Genomic DNA, 22455 nt, shown 5'->3' with positions numbered 1-22455 from the left:
TATCAACTATTTTATGGTTGTTACAACAGATGTCCTGTCTTTCTCAGCTGTGATCATTAGTCCAAAAACTTTTTATGTGGGTCTGTGCTTAAAAGTTTTATTTTTCTTTAATCTATTATATCTAGCAAACCCCTTAAGAATGTGCCACTTTTTGAAAGACAAGGCATATTAATCTATTTATCCCTTAAGATACTTTGTTCTCCACAAATAAGGACAGTATATTGTAATAGTTATGAGCAATTTTTCCAGAGGTAAAACAAACTCAGTATTCATCTTAAATTTCTTGAGAAATTTAATTAAGTTATTTTCCAGAGGTAAAACAAACAGTATTCATCTTAAGTTTTTTGAGAAATTTAATTAAGCTCTAACTAAGCTTTGGTTACCTTAAGTGTAATAGTGATAATAAGAGTGTTTAATACCAAGGCTAAATAGGTACCCTACGGACTGGAGAGGGTGAATTTCCTGCCAGCTGATGTTGTTAAACTATTAGATCTGTTCACATAATCATTAGCTGGAGTGATGTCAAAATAGATGTCAAAATAAACCCTTTCAGAAAATCTTTCTATGCCATGATATGATTCATTTATCTCCCGAATGTGAGAACCGAAGAAGCTAAGGAGTTGGGAGGTATCTTAACTGAACAACAAAGCTATTTGCTGGCCATTTCTGAAAAGCTCATCTATTTGCACTTTCTTTGGATTTTTGGATAGTAAGGTAAGGGATAAGGGTAGTGACCCTACAAATAAGTGCTGTGTATTTCGTGTGTGTATTAGTCATATCAGTTTGTTTTCATTGCATTTCTATTTCTCATTCTTCATAGACCATGCGATTTCAGTTTATGGACATACATATAATTTCCGTATTTCTGGGGAAAAATCAAAGGCCATCCTTTTTAATGGCCAGATAACTATGAAACTGTCTCAATTATAAAATGCATAATGTAAAGTGATTGTGGTCACTTTTGCATTTTCTATCCTCTACTTTTACAATAATCAAAATGTATGAAAATACAAGGGCTAAAACTGTTTTTCTATGCATTTTAACTTAGATATATGCTAATTATTACAGAAAAATCCAAATTATCGGAAGTTATACTTAACAGAAAACTAACATATGTAAATTTGAATATAAAAATTTCAGTTCTGGGGTGCCTGGATGGCTGTCAGTTAAGCGTCTGCCTTTGGCTCAGGTCATTATCCCAAAGTCCTGATATTGAGCCCCACATGGGCCTCCCTACTCAGTCGCCTTCTCCCTCTTCCTCTCCCCTCCCTCCTTGCTTGTTCTCTCCCTCTCATAAATACATACATACATACATATATAAAATCTTTTCAAAAATGAATTCTACTTATCTAGGATGATTGCTTAAGGAAATGTTGACATAATTCTGTGTCAAGGTCTTATTTTAATTTCTTATATGAATATTCTCCCTCAATAATAACTTTTGGTAATATCTGGGGATCCCAAATACCTTGCTTGTCTGCTTTCAATCATAAACTGAACTTTTCAGTTTTCCAGTTGACTCCTATGACAGAGACTTCTATTACTTTGTGGGAATTTGGGGAATCTAGAAAACCCAGAACTCCCTTAAAAATAGATATGTTTAAAAAACACTTATAACACCTGAATTCAGATCTACTATAAAGTTTCTGTAATTAAGTAGTGTGACACTAGTCCATGATTCAATACATAGCTTAATGGAACACTCCATAATAGACCTACAATTTCACTCATTTGATTGTTTTACTGTGTTGATATTAATAAGGGCTTCCCTCTTAATGAAACTCATTAATCTTGTGTACCTGAAACTTTATACCCATTGAATAGACATTCCCCACTTCCTTCTTTTCCCCAATACTCACTGGATTTTTCATAAAAGCACTAAATGAATTCAATTTGAAAGAGAAGATATTTTAAACAAATGGTTTTGATAGATACCGGTTTTGAGATGAATCTGAAACCTAAAGAAATAGCTAAAACCGTGAACCTTTTAGGAGGCTATACTAGGAGAATATCTTTTGGATCTAATAATACACAAACTTTCTTAAATAATTCAGAAATTATAGTTCAATGGCAGTGAAGCATTGCCTGTGACAACCATATGTAAGGGAGTTTCCTGCTGCTTTATGCTAATGTCAGAATTGGCTTCCTGTCTCCCTGGACCAGAAGGATTTTTCCTTATTTCCTCAGCTGTCTATTGCTTTTTCCCAGGTCAGGAATTTTCTTTCTTCTCTTTTGTTTGTTAACTTCTTTTTCCATACGCTTTGCCTCTATCATAGCAATAGATCTTTGCCTAGACCCTGTGCTGCTTTTCCCACAGTGGCTCCATGCTTTTATTTCCCCTAAAAAAAGGATTTGGGGAGCAGTGTCCATGTGCCACACTGATCTCCATATCTACCAAAAATCTTTATCAAGAGTATCCACAGAGACCAACCATGCAAGAGAGCTTGTCAGTGATTTTAGGCTTTTCCTGTTTGATGTTCCAGGAACACTAAACTAAGTGACAGTTTACATTCAGCATCTAAAATATTCTAGGGAAGGAAAATAAAATAAAATATTCTAGGAATGCATGGGTGGCTCAGCGTTTGAGTGTCTGCCTTCTGCTCAGGGCATGATGCCAGGAAATGGGATCAAGTCCTGCATCAGGCTCTCCTGCATGGAGCCTGCTTCTCCCTCTGCCTGTGTCTCTGCTTCTCTCTCTCTCTCTCTCTCTCTCTCTCTCTGTGTCTCTCATAAATAAATAAATAAATAAATAAATAAATAAATAAATAAATAAATAAAATCTTTTTTAAAATATCGTAAAATTTTAATCTGTTTCTACCTACCTCTATGGTGACTGTGTTTTCTTTCAACGATTTATTAAAGGTAAAAGAAGGAGTTCAAGTTCTGTCTCAACTCTGCAGGAATTATCCCCCTTTGAATTCAATTGACTAGGTTAATTTACAAACTCACAACTGACTCAGGGAAAGTCATGATTTGTAGATTTGGAGCTTTCTCACATTGATATGGTTGGGCCAACACTCCCTTGTATCTTTTTAACATCATACTTAGAATTGAAATTATTTTTTTTATTATTTTTTAAGATTTTATTTATTTATTCATGAGAGAGAGAGAGAGAGGCAGAGACACAGGCAGAGGGAGAAGCAGGCCCCATGCAGGGAGCCTGACATGGGACTCGATCCTGGGTCTCCAGGATCACGCCCTGGGCTGAAGGTGGCGCTAAACCACTGAGCCACCCGGGCTGCCCTAGAGTTGAAATTCTAATATTATTTAAAATTATTGTTTTGTATTGTTCTGTTTAGTTTTACTAAATGCCTTTTGAAAAATTTACAGTATAATATATACTATAATATTCATATTTTTTGTTGGAAATTTCTGTAAGTTTTAAAAATATATAAAGTTTCATGACCACCAACATGAACAAACTATAGAACTCAATTGCCCCTTCAAAAATTCCCACATGCTTGGGGATCCCTGGGTGGCTCAGCAGTTTGGTTCTTGCCTACACACCCAGGGCGTGATCCTGGAGTCCTGGGATCGAGTCCCATGTTGGGCTCCCTGCATGGAGCCTGCTTCTCCCTCTGCCTGTGTCCCTGCCATTCTCTCTCTCTCTCTCTCTCTCTCTCTCTCTCTCCCTCTCTCTTTATCTCATGAATAAGTAAATAAAATCTTTAAAAAAATTCCCTCATGCCCATTTGTAACAAATCCTTCCATTTACTCTCAACCCTTAGCAAGTATTTAACTGACTTTTGTCTTTAGGCTTTTGCCTTTTACAAAATACCCTACAATGGTATCATAGAATGTGGCCTTTTGAATCCATTTTCACCTAACATAGGCTCTGAAAAGTATCCATCATGTTTTTAGATGCTTATTAGTCATTCATATTAGCCCATTTTAAATTGTATCATATGTCTTCCTAGTAATGAAAGCTTTAGATATTCTTTATATGGTCTGAGATAAGCCGTTTAAAAGTGTCACTTGAGAAAACTAAGAGTTAAAAATAGAACCACCCTACGACCCAGTAATTGCACTACTGATTATTTACTCAAAAGATATAAAAAATACTGATTCAAAGGACATGCAACTGATGTTTTTAACAGCATTATTCACAATAGCCAAATTATGGAAAGACCTAAACCCAAATGTCCATCTACTGATGAATGGGTAAAGAATATGTGTTTGCATATTTGTGTATATATGCACATATGTATACATATGTATGAATACACATAATGGACTATTACTCAACCATCAAAAAATGAAATCTTGACATTTGCAATGACAGGGATAGAGTTCACATGTATCACGACAAGCATAATAAGTCAGAGAAAAACAAATACCATATGATTTCACTCATATATTTAATGTACATTTGAAAAAGAAAACAAAGAGAGAAGGGTGCCTGGGTGGCTCAGTTGGTTAGGCCTCTGCTTTCCCCACTAGTCATGATTTCAGGGTCCTGGAACCGAGCCCCATGTCAGGCTTCCTGCTCAGTTGGGAGCCTACTTCTTCTTCTCCCTCTGCCATTCCTGTGGCTTGTGTTCTCTGACTCTAGCTCTCTGTCAAACAAATAAAATATTTTTTTTAAAAAAAAGAATAGAAAACAGAGAAAAACAAACTATAAAATAGACTGTTGACTGTAGAGAATAAACTGAGGGTTGCTAGAGGGAAAGTGGGTGGATGGATGGACTAAATGTATGATGAGCTTTAAGGAGGGCACTTATTGCATTGAGCACTGTATGTTATACACAAGTGATGAATCACTAAATTCTACTCCTATAACCAATATTACACTCTTAGTTAACTAACTAGAATTTAAATGAAAACTTGAAACAAACCAAAAACAAAAAGAAAAATATTTTCTTCCAGTCTGTGGCTTATCTTTTCATTATTTTAATGGTATTTTATACATTTAATTGGCTTAAAATACGTCATTGCAAATGCAATAATTTACTTCAAGTTGTGATTGTTTGTTGCTACTGTATAAAAATATGACTGTTATTTGTATAATGAACTGTGTACTGTGTCCTTGCTAAATGTGTGTTTTTTTTTTTTTTTTTGGTATTTATTTATTTATTTATTTATTTATTTATTTATTCATGAGAGACAGAGGGAGAGGCAGAGACAGAGGCAGAGGGAGAAGCAGGCTCCATGCAGGGAGGTACAGGACTTGATCCCAGGACCCCAGGATCACACGCCCTGGGCCGAAGGTAGATGCTCAACCACTGAGCCATCCATGCAACCCTACATGTGTTTATTATAGTTATTTTTGGGTATTCCTTGTAATTTCTTTTTTTTTTCCTTGTAATTTCTTACATGCAGGATAATATCTTCTGGAAGTTAGTAGAGTTTTAGTTGTTTTTTTTTTCTTTCCAAACTAGCTGCCTTTAAATTATTTTGTTGTTCTTTGTCTTGATGTCTTAATGTGCTAGCTAGAGTAATGCATATTACAATGTTGAATAGAAATGGCAAACGTAAACATCCTTGCCTTTTCCATTATATTTAGAGAAAGCCTTCAGTTTTCAACCTTAAATATGATGTTAGCAATGGGATTTGCATAGATGCACTTTACCAAGTGGAGAAAAATCCCTTTTATTCCCAGTTCATTGATTAGGTATATTATTTTTCACATGATTGTTCATCTCTTGTCTGATCATGTGGTTATTGTTCTTTATAATGTCGTATGTTACATTAATTATTTTCAGATGTTAAATCAACCAACCATTCGAGATCAATCTTAGCTGTTGAGAGTGTATAATACCATTGTCTTGAATGTTATTTGCCATAAGTCACATTGTTAACATAAACTATCTCATATTGCTTAAGTCCTCAGTTATATAAAGGCTTTTTTTTATTTGAGTATAGTTGACACACAATATTAGATTATTTTCAGGGGTACAAAATAGTGATTTAACAATGTTTTGCCTTTTACTGTGCTCACCACAAGTAAAACTTCCCTCTGTCACCATACAATACTATTAAAATACTATTGACTATATTCCCTAAGCTGTAGCTTTATTTCCATGACTTATTTATTTCATAACTGGAAGCCTATATTTCCTTCTCCCCTTCACGCATTTTGCACATACCTCCACCACCCTCCCTTCTGGCAACCATCAGTTTATTCTCAGAATTTGTAGGTCTGATTTTGTTTTTTTGTTTGTTTACTCATTTGTTTTGCTTTTTAGGTTCCACATATTAATGAAACTGTGTGGTATTTGTTTTTCGCACACTCATATATATCAATCACACGTATATCCTATAGTTAACATATCTATATTTATATATCTTATCTTTATTCATTCATCTATGAATGGATATTTGAGTTGCTTCCATACCTTGGCTATTTTAAATAATATAGCAATAAACATAGGTGTGCATATATCTTTTTGAACAGTGTTTTCATTTTCTTTAGGTAAATACTCAGTAGTGCCACTATTGGATCATATGGTACTTCTATTTTAATTTAATTTTTGAGAAACCCCCATACTGTTTTCCACAGTAGCTACAGCATACGAAGATATTCTTATCAACCAGGGCATCCTGTGGGTTCAGAGGTTATCGTCCAGGAGCTAGTCAATAACCATTCTTAAAGAAATTTAGAATGCTAGAATGTGTGGGTTTAGGCAGCCCAGAATTATTGAGTTAACCCTTTAATGCACAATTTCCAAGTAGTTCAGTGATAAAATATTTTTTAATAAAAAGAAGTTACAACTCATGTGTTTTAACTTAAAGCTCTGAGGGGATATTAAATCAACTTTTATAGAGCCAGTTTCTTACAAAATGTCAACTGTTGTTGCATTGTCATGTAATAAAAGACCTAGTATTAAAAATCATATTCAGTGACAGAAGAGAATGTTCTATAAATGATTTGAGTGATTTTTAAAAATATTTGATATGCATAAACGTTTGTTTTTGTATTTATATATAAAAACTTTTTTTACATTCTAAAAAGATTCAAAATGTGGAGTGTATGCTTAGTGCATTATTTGCAAGCTTTATCATCATATTATTTCCATTATAAAAAAACAGTAGAAAAATAAAAATATGTTCTTTGAAATTTATGTACAATATTGTGAATCAGCTGGCATATTGTAATTAAGAGTAGTATCAAATATATATGTAATAAAGTGGTAAAAAAGTACCATTCTTACATAAAGTTTTATAATGACACTTATGATTTGTAGTAAATCTAGTTTATAATAATATATTAAAGATATATCATTTTTCATTGTATAGTTCTAATCATTTACACATTTATGTCTCTTATAAAAGTGTCATAAACATTGACATTTTTGCCTACAGTGGATACTTACTCAAAATGAGGTTCACATTTATGTCATATAATAATTATTTGTTAAATTTCTCATTTTTATAGTTTGATGAAATTTATATTTTCCTTTTTTTAAAGATTTTATTTATTTATTCATAGAGACACAGAGAGAGAGAGAGAGAGAGAGGCAAAGACACAGGCACAGGGAGAAGTAGGCTCCATGCAGAGAGCCCGACGTGGGACTCGATCCAGGGTCTCCAGGATCACGCCCCGGGGTGCAGGTGGCGGTAAACCGCTGCGTCCCCGGGGATGCCCGGAATTTATTTTCTTAAGAAAATGTTTTCAATTTTATATGTTCAAGTAATACACAAGTTTAAATGTCATCACTTACTCAGTAGTATAGAATCAAACACTATGACAATTATTTTCAGTATATATTCACGTGTTTGTCCACAATAAAATTATTCATGCTTTTTTTTAGCTATTCATGCTACATTCAGTAGCTCTAATACATATTAATTTATTTGCATCTAAATGCCATCTACTTCAAAGTAGGATTTTAGTTGACAATATGTAATTATTTAGAGAACTCTATTGAAGTACTAACATGTTTGAAGATTTCTAGGTGTGCAGACAAAATTTTCCTGTTTTGTTATGTCAGTTTCACTAGTCTTCAAGGCTCTAGGATGAGAAATAAAGGAAAACAAAGTTTTTAGGTCATTCTTACCCCTGGGACACTATTTGGACACTCTCAAACAGATTTGATGGTGATCACTTTATTAATTATACTATCTAGGACTGAAAGAGATTCAAAGTAGTTTAACATGGTTGGAGCATGGAATGTGACATGCTGATGGGAAAAGTGGAAGGAAATAAGCCAGGAGAAATAAGAGGTAATGTATTTATGGAAGTCCTTCTAACCTACCTGATCTGTTATGCTTTTTTTCCTCTGAGGGCATTAGGAATTCAGGGAATATTATTATTGGCAGATATTACTAACATATTAGTGGAAAGGGCTAATGTACTTTAAATTGGGGAGGCATATTTGACTTTGATGAAAACAGTGGATAAACAGTATTTGTTAAATACAGATCTAAAAAAATACAGATCTAAAAATAGGAGTAGGTAAGTAGATGATATTTCTTTAGAAATGTATGATATACCTCACGTATATACAAGTGATATACAGTATTTTTTAAATACAGATCTAAAAATAGGAGTAGGTAAGTGGGAGATTTAACTTTTTTTTTTTTTTTCCAACCATAGATCCATGCAATCAAAACCCACTTGGCTGGTGACATACAATGTAAACTCCATGAGACCTGAAATTTCATTTTTTATTGTTAAAGTAATTAAACAAAGAGGCCATCAGACTGAGGTGGATTTAATGCATTGACAGTCTATGTAAGCAAACTGAAATGTAAGCCAGAGTTAATTCCTATAAATGCTTCAAGGTTAAGAAATTAAAACCTGAGAACAACCAATCACAAACAGCCAACTAGACTTTCCCAAATTAAGCAATCATTTAAGCTTTACTTCTGTGTCTACTCTACAAGAATCTTTCCCTTAGATTCTGTTGGCTAAGTGCTCCTAATCATTTTCATTTTGGCACTGCCAGATTCAACTCCATGTTTGGTCAAACAAATTCTTCAAAATTTTAATGTACAATTTGTCTTGTAACACTATTTTCTTTATTATCAACCTCCATAGTACCTAGTACATAGTTACCCAATAAAATTTTGAATGAAGTAATGGAAATGGCAATTGCTCGAAGTTGCATAATACTATAATATCTAAAGTTTAATTCTTAAATATCAGTGAAGAAAACAGATTGAAAAGAAGATGGTTGATATTAAAACACTTACTTAAATGTTAAATAGATTTTAATGAACACAAAGTAGAATATGCCAAATAAAGGAGAGTATTGATAAGAATATAAATACCATTGCATCTTTAATAGAGTGATTCTCATTTGCAAATGAACACATGACAAGTAATTGGAGAACATAAAAGTAAGTCCTGGAAACCCATGGCCAGGTTGGGTAAATGAATTATGCTTAGAATACTCAACATAGAATGTTGAATTTGGTTATGAACATTTTTAGTAATTCATAATTTGTAGTATACTACAGTTAACACAGAATATCCTAAAAAAATATATCATGCATTTGTATCTTCTCTATTTCCATAGCTCATTTTTATCCATTTTCATTTTCAGTTACTTTTATTGTTAGTGCAGTAAATATAGCAGTTGTAGAAATTTAAAATTATTAGAAAGAACTGGACGTTTTGCTCTGACCTAGAATGAGATTCACATTTACAATCATCCATTAGATCTTAACCAAAAGGCCAAGAAGTGATTCACATTTACAATCCTTAACATGTATTTCAGACCCTGAAGGAATTATGTTACAGTATTTGGAACTTAACTAATTTTTTCCATAAAAATATTTAAAATATGACTTTTTAATAGTAGGATACTAATAGAAATTACATTTAAGGATATTAAGTTTCCAAAGATTAAGACAGACTATGTTTTTGATACAATTGGACCGGGATCCCTGGGTGGCGCAGCGGTTTGGCGCCTGCCTTTGGCCCAGGGCGCGATCCTGGAGACCCGGGATCGAGTCCCACGTCGGGCTCCCGGTGCATGGAGCCTGCTTCTCCCTCTGCCTGTGTCTCTGCCTCTCTCTCTCTCTCTCTGTGACTATCATAAATAAATAAAAATTAAAAAAATAAAAAAAAAATTTGATACAATTGGACCATTTGAATGGATACTATCACCAAAATTGACCATATTTGTAAAATGCTTTCATTTTTTCTCATTGAACAAGATTCAAATCTTATGGTCATGTTTATGTAAACTATTTTGTGATAGTGACTTTTATAGGTCCTGGGTATCTTTAATCTAAAATTAACATGTGCCAATTTGCCTAGGCAATCTTGGTTTATGCTTATTACCCAAAAGTAATTATTAACAGTGTTCCACTTAATTTCCAAATCTTTCAATTTCAACTGTAACTTTAAAAAATATATTGCCACCCAATCTTCAATCTAATACAAAGAATTTTCCTGAGATGCTTTAATTTTGAGGTCTGGGGGGGAGAAAGAAGGAGAGAGAAAGAGAGAGAAGACGATGTGTATATGAGGGAATTAATTTAAAATGGACTAAATCAGTAATGAAACAGTATTTTCCTGGGTTACTGAGTTAGAAATAATATTGCATCATTAAATTCTACATTTAAATACTGAGAAGATTTCATTATTATGGAATAATCAAAATAATGCTAAATAGTGATTGAGTTAGAACAACAAATCAGATGTTTGATGACAATTCCAATATTCTATACTATGTCTCACTAAGGCATCTAGGTTCCACTGTAATTAGATTTTGAAAACTTGATATAATATTTTTATTCTATGTTTCCTTCTTTGTAAATGAGCTCCTGAACCACATGATTTCCAGTTACCCTGAAGTATATTTTAGTAAGAAAACACACACACACCAAGTTATAGTAGAAGTTCATTTTCTTTAGTTATTGTAAATGCTATTTCTTTAATTCTTTTTCTATGTCTTATTTGTTGATCTTATTTATTATATTTGGTTTAATAAAGAATAAATAGTCACCAGTAATTGCTATTATATGATCCACTGGATATTTCTTTAGAAATGTATGATATGCCTTGAGTATTATGCATGCTTTTATATCCCCAGCTAGATTATGAGTTTCTATAATTTGAGGTACTGTGGTTATTCAGATTTCTATCCCCTGATGTTTATAAGAACATGCACTATTTAATAAGAATACAAAAATATATATTATCCCAGTAGCCATATTCACAGAAATACTATTACTTCATTAGGTAAAATACATGGACTTTTTTTCCCTTAAAATTTGGGATCCCTGGGTGGCGCAGCGGTTTGGCGCCTGCCTTTGGCCCAGGGCGCGATCCTGGAGACCCGGGATCGAATCCCACGTCAGGCTCCCGGTGCATGGAGCCTGCTTCTCCCTCTGCCTGTGTCTCTGCCTCTCTCTCTCTCTCTGTGACTATCATAAAATAAATAAAAATTAAAAAAAAATTATCTTTGTTCTTTGAGAATTAATTATTTAGAATTTTTATAATATTCTTGTTTATCTTATTTGCAGGTGTTTCTAACACCAGTAATTCTTTCTTTTCCTTTTCCTGTAAAAACAGAGTCAATCTGTATGAAGGATTCTATAATTTCGTGTTTAAGGATAATGGTGTCTTATTTTGGATATATTAAAATTCAATCACATACAAATGTTTTAGCACATCATGTTTTTATTTGAGGTGTGAATATTTAAAAACCTGCCACAAAGTAACATGAAACATTTGTAAGTCAGCTGGTATATATTCAAGCTTTTTCATCTGTCAGATTTTTTATTCTTGTTAATTCTGGCACAGCTAAAGCAAAATTAATAGGTTTATAATTCAGCCAAATAGAATCTAATGAACCAGATTTTACAATCAATAGTTTCATAAAAGTAATTCAATCATATTCATACATAATAAGAAAGAAATGGTTTGTGGTTAATCAATTGAGTTCAAAATGAATTATTTCTACATTTATATTCTTGTTACCTATTTAGACTTTGTGTTGCTTTTTGGTTACTTCTCATCCTAATGTATAATGTTACTGGTTATGCTGAAGGTCATTTATATTTTCCCACTGAAATGGAAAGAAGTTGGAAGAAAAGGAAAGAGAAGAAAAATTAAATAGGAGAGAAAGAAAGTCTTGAAATTGGTGAGGTCTTGTTATCTTGTTATCTAAAAAAAATACAAAGGGAAGAAAAATCATTACTCATTTGTTTAAATGTCCTTTATTATAATGGCTGATGATGAGTAAAAGTAACTTAATAAAACAAGTGTGCTCCAAATGCCAGCCATGAGGTATAAACATGAAATGCACAAAGTGAGTCTCTCAAAATCAGAGGCAAAACATTGTTTCTTCTTCTCCTCCTCTTCTTCCTCCTTCCTCCTCTCCCTTTTCCCCTTCTCCTTTTTCCAGTTTCTGATACTCAGAAACTATTTGTTACTTAAATGATCATCTCATTTAACTCCAAAAGCAATCTTATGAATATATAACTGTTCTTTCTCTATCAAAAATAAAGAAAATTGGGCTTAAGGCGAAAAAAAAAAGTAAACTAATGTATATGATGTGCGCAACTAAAAAGCTAAAGAGACACCTATTTGATTCTAAAATATTGTGTTTTTGCTTATTGTTTTTTTTTTCATATGTTATGCTCCTTTTTTGAGGCAGAAAATCTGGAGTAGTACAGAAGTAAAACCCATCCGTAGCTTTTCAGGCATTTCCTGCATGTATGAGTGGGCTCACCTGAAAGGGTAAGGGTCTGTTTATGAGGATGCTGCTCAAGGAACATTCATCAGGAAATGTGGGTGTTTCAGGACAGCTCTTTTTTTTTAAGATTTATTTATTTTAGAAAGAGAGAGAGAGCACACATGTATGTGGGCAGGGAGGGGCTGAGGGAGATGGAGAGGAAACAAATTTCACACAGATTCTCCGCTAAGCACAGAGCCAGACAAGGGGCTCAGTCTCACAACCCTGAGATCATGACCTAAGCGAAATCAAGAGTCAGAGGCTAAAGGACTGAACCACCCAGGTGCTCCTCAGGGCAGCTCTTTTTAAGCTACACTAAAGAAACGTTAAATATGAAAAAATAATTTTTTCTAACTCTGGTATGTCTTAGTTATTATTCAAAGATTCTTCTACTTGCCTCATGCATCAGAGTGATTTGAGGTTACTTTTAAAAATTTAGATTACTCTAGAGCTCGATGGAAGAAGCAATTTTTCCAGGGATGTTTCAGCAACACCATATACCACATCCTCCTACTAGATGGATGCCCACAGCAACCTGAAACTTGCCTTTCCCTTAAGAAAACTTTAAAGTCATCACAACCTGTGCACTTATTTTAAAGTCATTATGTATTTAAAATGTGCTTGTGTTTAGATTATTACAGTCCCTTTGCCATTTAGGCTATTTTTAAGTCAATTATTTGCAACTTGCTTGTAGACTGTATTGCTCTGACAGCAATTTATATTATTTTACCTAACCCTTAAAATTTTTGGTACTTCCATTCTCTACTTAATTATCATTTTCCATGATATCACTGGTTTCAAAATATAAATTTCATATATTTTCTATTTTTCATTAGGGCCTACATAACCAAGCCACTATGTTTAACTACTATTTATTACTGTTAATACTATTATTTTTAATTTCAAAATTGGTATGATAGTCAAGAAGAGTAAAAGGCTATTTCCAAAGAGTTGGAAAGTGTCAGCAACACATTTAACAAATAATTACATTAATAATATAAAAAATATGAAAAACCAAAAAGGAAAGACAAATGAATGGCATTATGTATTGAAATGCAGAATAGAGTCACCTGGGTGCCTAAGTCTGTTCAGCATCTGCCTTTGGCTCAGAATCACGATCCAAGGGTTCTAGGATCGAGATCTGCATCAGGCTCCCTGCTCCCCAGAGAATCTGCTTCTCCTTCTACTCCTCCCTCCTGCTCATGCTCTCTCTATCTCTCAAAAAAATAAATTTTGGGAATGCCTGGGTGTCTCAGCGGTTCAGTGTCTGCCTTAGGCTCAAGGCCTGATCCCGGATACCCAGGATCGAGTCCCGCTTTGGGCCCTGCATGGAGCCTGCTTCTCCCTCTGCCTGTGTCTCTGCTTCTCTCTCTCTTTCTCTCTCTGTATGTCTCTCATAACTAACTAACTAACTAACTAACTAACTAACTAACTAACTAACTAAATAAATAAATAAGTAAATAAATAATAAATAAATAAATAAAATCTTTAAAAAATAACTTAAAAAATCTTTTTTGAAATGCAAAGTATACATAAATTTGATAAAGCAAATTTATTTCTAGATCGATATTCTCCAGAAATAATTGGAGTGTACATAGTCAGCTAAATCTTTGAAAATACCCAAGAGTTTTTTACAAACAATAAGGAATTGCATTTGTGTATTATAGTATACATATTCCATAGAATGATAAGCAATTTCAAAAAGAATAAGGCAGAGAAAAATATACTGGTAAGGGAAATTTTTCAAAACTTTTTAAATTGAAAAATAAATAAAAAAATAAATTCCTGTGTGTGTTTATCATATAATTAATGACAGCTAACAGTTTTATACATGGCTATTCAGGGAATTAGAACATTTTAGCCTACATATATTTTCTGACTTGAAATTTTTAATAATAAAAAATAATGTGTAACCTGAGTTTTATAATATTTAATTACTAGTAATCTAGAAAATTTGAAAACGCAGGTGAATATAAAGGCAACTAATAATAATCATTCATAATCCCATCACCCAGAGGTAAGACCTTGGTAACATTTTGGCATAATTCTTTACAGTGTTCACTCCATAGATAGATGATAGTTACATATTCACATGTATGCAGATGAGTTTTACTATGCAGTCCCCTACTTAAGATGGTTCGACTATAAAATGGTGCAGAAAGTGATACACATTTAGTGGAGAGCATACTTTAAATTTTGAATTTCAGTCTCTTTCTAGGGAAGATCCTGTTGTGATTCTGGAGCCAAAGCTCCCAGTAGCCACTTGATCACCAAGGCAAACAACCAACACACTTGCAACCACTCTATACCCATTCTGTTTTTCACTTGTAGTGCAGTATTCACTAAACTACATGAAATATTCAAAGTTTTATTATAAAATAGGTTTTGTATTCGAAGATTTGGGCTAATGTAAGTGTCTTCAGCAAGTTTAAGATAGGAAAGTTTAGGCTATGATGTTTAGCTAGGTACGTTTTAAATGCACTTTTTACATATGATATTTTCAATTTACAATAGGATTATCAGATGTAACCTCATCCCAAATTGGGGAAGAGCTGAGTTCAGATTTTGTTTTGTTGTTAGTTTGAAAGTTATTGTTTTTGTATATTTCTGTATTCATATTTCTTCCTTAAAAATGATGCCACGATAATTCCTTTTAATATTTATTTTGTAAGTTTGAATTCTAAAACCATGACTTGATTTCAGGTGGCCTGATTTACCACTGAGTATGTGTGCCCAGTTCAAAGACTATTTACTAACATTATATGTATCTCAATTTGTTTCAGCTTGCTAATTCAGTGAAATTTAGCATTTCATTTTAACTTTGAGTCATGTGTTTGAATAATTGTTTTTTTCAGGGCTAACTTCTCTATCAAACTTTTCTCCTGATATCTGGCTTTTTTTATTACTGAAATTATTTCTAGTCTTATTTAGTCAGTTTTACTTTATTTTTCAACAGATATTGTTATTCCGTGATCTTCTTTTTTGTTCTGAGAGAAAGGAGGAGAATAAAACCACTCTTTGGAAACGTAGTTCTAACCATAAAACAAAATCTTAAGTTTTGATTTTATAAAATCAGAGATATCAAATAGATATTAAAATTTCTATACTCAAATCTTCTGGATAGAAAAGGCTGCAAAACTGAAAAGTCCTATGTAAAGTTGATGTTTCCTGAATAATATTTTTGACAGAAAAACACCAGAAAATTTTGTTTAAAAAGATACTGAAATTGTGCAGAAACACATGAGATACAAATGGGAATAAAGAATGATAAAAATTCTGTCCTTAATATATTTTAATTCAATGAAAAAAATATTTTTTATTTTTCCATTTTATCTTTCATCTCAGGCAAAACTAGAGAATCAAAAGAAATGTAGATGGAAGAAAGTATTTCAAATACTCGAAGTCAAGTGAGACACGCAGACATCTGTTCATGTTTCTGAGCTGCTTAAACTTCATCAGTCGGTTGAAATATTGAAATGACTTTTTAAAATATGAATGGATTCTTAAAGAATGTCATGTAAAGAGGAGGAAATGAAAATACACGACACCATCATTTTATTAAAATATGTGCTTTACCTCATGTTACCTTTCTGAAATGAGCGCCTTCTTTAAGAGAACTTCATGCTTTATTCAATGATAAAGGGGCAATGACTTAATTACTCAAGAGCACCAGGTCACTCTCTCTGGGCTCTCATTAAGCACTAAGCACCTATTCAGTGGGGAATTCATTATGGCCCTTATCAGAAATTAGTGCAATTTTATATAACAAATCTATCCCCTTTTAAATTATTTGTTAAGTGCTTTAACTCGGTTTCCTCTTTTTAGGCTATATCTTTTTTTTTTTTCATTTAGTATCCCTGAAAGTGAATTTGAAAAATGCCTTTATGATTATAATTAAACATTTCAATATATAAAAATGCAATTATCACCAATACAGAATTTCTAAATTATATTAAGCCGCTCTTTTTCAGGGAATACGTGAGTTCAACAATGCTCCAAAATACAAAGTACTTAGCTAAGAAACATATCTCTAGTCTTAAATAACCTGAAAATTTTAGTCTATATAAAATAAGACAGTATGTTTTCTCCATTATCTATTAATATGTGATTTATAAATTTTGTTGTACGAACCATTATCACAAATTATATATACATAATCTACATTATATATATGGGCAGCTATGGTAAAAAAAAAAAAGTTTGCATTCTACTTTAAATAATCCAAAGAAAGATTATAGATAGATAGATACTTATATGATATCACTTTAAATATAAATATGTGAATATATGGTAATATATATAGTTATATATATATATAGTATCTTTCTTTGGATTATTTAAAGTAGAACACAACACTTTTCTTTCTATAGTTGCTCAAGTAACTGTTTAATCTTGATTTGAATACTTATAATCTATATTAATTCTTTTTCAAAAATACCAACATTTAAAAAAATCACATGAGGACTTATTACAGTTTTAGTTGATATCATTTTATAATTGTTATGCTTTTCATTTAAGAAGCATATTTCTTCTGGAAGACAAGTGAATAGTTGTATTTCATTAACTCTATGCAATATACCAATTTTTAAATAACGGAAAAGTAATCAAACTTCAGCTAATAAGCAACACTATTATATGTTTTGATAAAGTAGAATAGAAAAAATAATTTTTAAGTGAGTAATTGCATCTTGCTTTTATTTTGCTTTAATACAGTGCTTATAAAAATATATTTTGTGGAACTCTGTTCTCTAAAAATGTTTTAAAAGAATGAATGTGAGAGGGACTTAAAATGGAAGAAATAGAGGGAGGCAGTGAGTGAGCTAGTAAGAAGGAGAAAGCTTTATTTTTAAATCATTTTAAAATTATGTATAACATGTCTTTCTTTTCTTTTTAATTTTACTTATTTATTAATGAGAGACAGAGAGAGAGAGAGAGAGAGAGAGAGAGAAGCAGAGACACAGGAAGAGGGAGAAGCGGGCTCCATGCAGGGAGCTTGACATGGACTCGAAGCCAGGTGTCCAGGATCAGCCTCCGGGCTGAAGGTGGTGAAGCTAAACTGCTGAGCCACCCGGGCTGCCCTGTCTTTATTTTCAAGCTCACAATAGACCCTTTCATTTTAAAAGCTCTAAATAATATAAGACAACTGTGGTATTTTTCAATATCCTTCTAGTATAGATTACTACAATTGTTTTATTTTTTTTAGCCATACTACCAAATTTATTTGGCTATTGATATAAGCCAAAATAAAAAGGGATAATTCAATATAAAGGCTAAGAATGATGACTTGGATTAGGTTTATAGTTGTTTTCACTTCTATTCATCTGAAGATGGCAATAGCCATGTAAAACCTGACTAGCAAGGAAAGGTGAAATGGGAAGGATGCTAACCTAAAATGTCACATTGATTTTGAGACCAACTGTCGGTGATGAGGAGACTGGTATAGGAAGGTGACTTGCTATATAGGTAGTAAGGAAAAATTAATTCAACTGTATCCTGCAAAAACATGGGAAATAGAAGGTACAGTTAAATGATCTTACAGGTTCAGTAAAATGGTTCCCAAAGAGAATGTTGATTGTTGAAATTTGTTGAAATTTGTTTCCTAGGGAGAAAAAAAAAAAAGGAGCTCACAAAAGAACTGGTTAAATTGCAAGAAAATTTACACACACAGACACACACACACAAACCAGAAATTCTAGATCAGATGGATTTGGAAACTGAAATGTTTTCTTAACCATCTAGAGATGCAGTCCAGTCATTAAGGGCCAGCTTCAGGCCAATGATAAATCAAGGGTTTATTAAGAGTTAAGAAAGAATTGCGTGGCTATCATTAATTTCTTTCAGCTGAGGAAATGACCCTAAAAAAGAGACCAAGGGTGTGGTCATATGAACAGATGATAAACTCAAAATGGCTGTAATTAAACCTAGCTGTAGGGGTATAGGTCATAATTATTTCATCATAAATTTGGAGACAAATCACTATTTCTTGCTTACAATATTACTGAACAGTAGATGAATGTCAACCTAATTCTTCCTTGTAGGTGATTTGTCTTATTTTCTAATGTATGAGAGTCATTTCTGTCTTAGATAAACTGAAGTTCACTAACAAATTCAGATATTCAGATGAGTAAGTTATGTTATTTGTATATTACCTCCTCGCTTTTAAATCATGATCTGTATGTCTCATCTTTTTTTATATGAAGACAACTCTATTTCTTCAGTTGTTGAAAATAATGACAACTATACACAAATAAACAAAGACATACTTTACTGTATTCAAGAAACTATTGGTCAAGATTTTGCAAAATCCCTGATTCTCAGTTTCTGTAATTCTAAAATGAGAAGGTAGGTATGCTAGATTTTGTTATAGAAAGCATCTGGGAGTAGGTTAGAAAGGTATATTTTTAGGTTTCACCTCATATTTAGTGTATCAAAATCAATAAAGTTTGAGAGGCTTTGTGTTAGAGAGCTCCTAAAAGATTTTTCACTTTTGATCAAAGTGATCCTGAGTTGGACACTTTGGTGTATATGGGGTTTATTTCTTTTTCAGAAATATGTCAGTTTTCTAATGTCACATGGAAGCCACTCCAAAATTCAATGACTTAACACACATTTATAAATTTGTATGAGTTATAAATGTATACACTTGTATAGATTTTATTTATAAATAAAACATTTGTAATAATTTATTTAATCATTGTCATCTCATGTGAAGAGCAGTTCTGATCTGATTGGATCTACTCATGCTTTCCAGTCAGCTGGTGGCCTAACCGGACTTGGCCATTTTGCCATGGTCTTGTGTGATATAGCAAGTATGTCTCAGGATTTCTTCATAGTCTCTCATCCAACAGCATACTACCAAAGCTTTTTTGCATGTTGATAGTTACAGTGTTCCCAAGTTCAGCAGAGAGGGAAAACTCAATGTGCAAAGTTATTCGAGACATCACCAAGCATAGATTCACTGTGGGAGGGGATACAGAGAGGTAGGGGTAGGTACAGGGAGGCACAAAATAATGGGGACAGATTCTATAAAATCTACTTCATTAATATCATTAGGAGATTTTAAAAAAAATCAAATAAGGTAAGGGTAGGAAGAAAATGTGTCCTAACCATTCCTCCCTTGTAATGTCTGTTATCTCCCTTATTGTCTCTGTTTAGAAAATTAAGGGAAAGCTAAGTTACCTCATTATATCTACAACACCTGAAGCTGCTGTGTACCTCAACTTTATGTTATGAAATTCAAGGGATGATAGCCCCCCGAATGTAGACTCCAGGACCTGTAATGCTGTCCTTCCCATTTACTTCCACATCTATTTACAGACTGCTAGCAGCAGCCTTGCTGCTCTTTGAATAAAGATTCCATTGCTCACACTGGGTCCTATGATAGGCTTCCTAAGAGCTGGTTTTTATCAACCTTAATATGTCGAAAAATTATGAAATTGATAAACATTACAGCTTTCTGTTTTGTACGTTAACCACATAGCTGGTGGTCAACAAACACAAGTGCAGCCTGTATCTGAATAGGAAGCAATATCATTAGACACAGCAACTTCAAAATCTATAGTCACAGAGTGAACCATTGTGACTTATAAATGGCCAAATTCTATTTCTTGTACTATGGTTGCTATTGATTCCACTAGGTTTCTCTCTTTCTCTCTCTCTCTTTCTCTCTCTCACACACACACACACACACACACACACACACTCACACACACAACCCCTTTGTTATTCTCTTATGACTGTATCAGCAACCACATCAATAGAAACGAAGAATATAATAGGGAAAAATATGAATCCATTTAGTTCCAGGTCTAAGGTGCACATAAGTGGTCCCCTGGGCCTACAAGGTCATAATAATGAGCTGGCACAATGCCTGCCCATGCCATCTGTTGTTTTCCAAGGCTGCTGCCTTTATCTATTGCAGAGTATCTCATAAGCAGACTAGACTCAGTATTGTCTCCTTTACTTACAGAAGACTTCTCAGTTTAGGAACAAAGTTAGAGCCACCCACTAATGACACCCACTAATACTCAGCTAAAAGCCACCTGCCAAAGAGAATGCTGAGGCACAGATAAAAAAAAAAAAAAAAAGAAAGAGAGAGAGAGAGAGAGAGAGAGAGAAAGGAAAAAACACCGAGATGATAATAGCTATTTTTACATTATTAGTATTTTTCAAGGTCTTTTACAACATCTGATGTCCATTCTGTTGGTCTATCTCTCTCCCATTTTAAATGAAGTCGTTAAACTTTGGAGCAGCAGTTGTCAAGCTATCTTTATTAAATATTGAAAACTACATTTGATAAGATTTTATAATGTTATTTAATTAATACAATGAAACTAATTTATCTAACCAAGACTGCAAAAAAGTCTCAATTATATATGATCCTCCATGCTTTTTTTCTCTTGTCTTACCGTAATGCATTAATAGATTTCTATGTCAGTGTATGTATGTGTTTTTACTCCCCCTTAACTACAGGGATTTGAAAAGCAATCTTATGAAAACACAGGTTAAAGTAAACCAGAAATGGCCTACTTTGCTTTCTTTAGCGTTTGGTCCAAATAGCCTGTCTCCAAATACTTAAATATGAAGATGCAAAGTAAATCAGTTAGAGCATAATAAAATATCAGCATGTAGATTAAATTTTTCTTACTATTGGATTTTATTTTCCACTTTTTGAATTTTTAGATAAATAGCTCTCAGCTTTGAGCTGGTTAAAATGGCATGCACTATTTCAGCTGTTAGGGATGTCCCCGAGACCAAGCTCTTTTTGTCATGAAAGTTTATGCTAATGAACCACACAGCCATATTCCTAACCAAAGAGGTAAAAGATCTATACTCTGAAAACTATAAAATCCTGAAGAAAGAAATTGAAGATGACACAAAGAAATGGAAAAACATTTCATCCTCATAGATTAGAAGAACAAATATTGTTAAAATATCTGTATTACCTAAAGCAATCCACATTTAATACAATCCCTATCAAACGAAACACTATAGCATTTTTTTTACAGAGCTAGAACAAACAATCCTAAAATTTGCATGGAATCACAAAAGACCCCAAGTAGCCAAAGCAACCTTGAAAAAGAAAAGCAAAGCTGGAGGTATCACAATTCAGAACTCCAAGTTTTGTTACAAAGTTGTAATAATTAAGACAGTCTGGAACTGGCATAAAAGGAGACATATAGATCAATAGAACAGAATATAAGACCCAAAAATGGAATCCACTACTACATGGTCAATTAATTTTTGACAAAGAAGGAAAGACTATCCAATTAGAAAAAGGCAGGCTTTTCAACAAATGGTGTTGTGGAAACTGGACAGCAAAATGCAAATGAATGGAACTGGACCACTTTCTTACACCATTCACACATACACACACACACACACACACACACACACAAATCAAAAAGGAAGAAAGTCCTAAATGTGAGACAAGAAACCATTAAAATCCTAGAAGAGAACACCACCGGTAGTAACCTCTGTGACATCAGCCACAGCAACTTCTTTCTAATTATGTCTCCTGAGGCAAGGGAAACAAAGGCAAAAATAAACTATTAGGGTTTATCAAGATAAAAGACTTCTGTACAGTGAAGGAAACAAACAGAACTAAAGGGAAAACTATAGATTGGGAGAAGACATTTGCAAATGATATATCTGAGAAACAGTATCCAAAACATATAAAGAAATTATCAGTTTAACACCCTCCAAAATGATCCAATTAAGAAATGGACAGAAGACATGAATAGACAATTTTCCAAGAAGACATCCAGATGGCCAACATATGCACGTAAAGATATTCAACATCAGGGAAATACATGTCAAAACT

This window comes from Vulpes vulpes, chromosome 2, assembly GCF_048418805.1.
Source record: "Vulpes vulpes isolate BD-2025 chromosome 2, VulVul3, whole genome shotgun sequence".
In the NCBI taxonomy this organism is placed as follows: Eukaryota; Metazoa; Chordata; class Mammalia; order Carnivora; family Canidae; genus Vulpes; species Vulpes vulpes.
The sequence above is the reverse complement of the archived record's forward strand: the minus strand, read 5'-3'. Positions refer to the sequence as shown.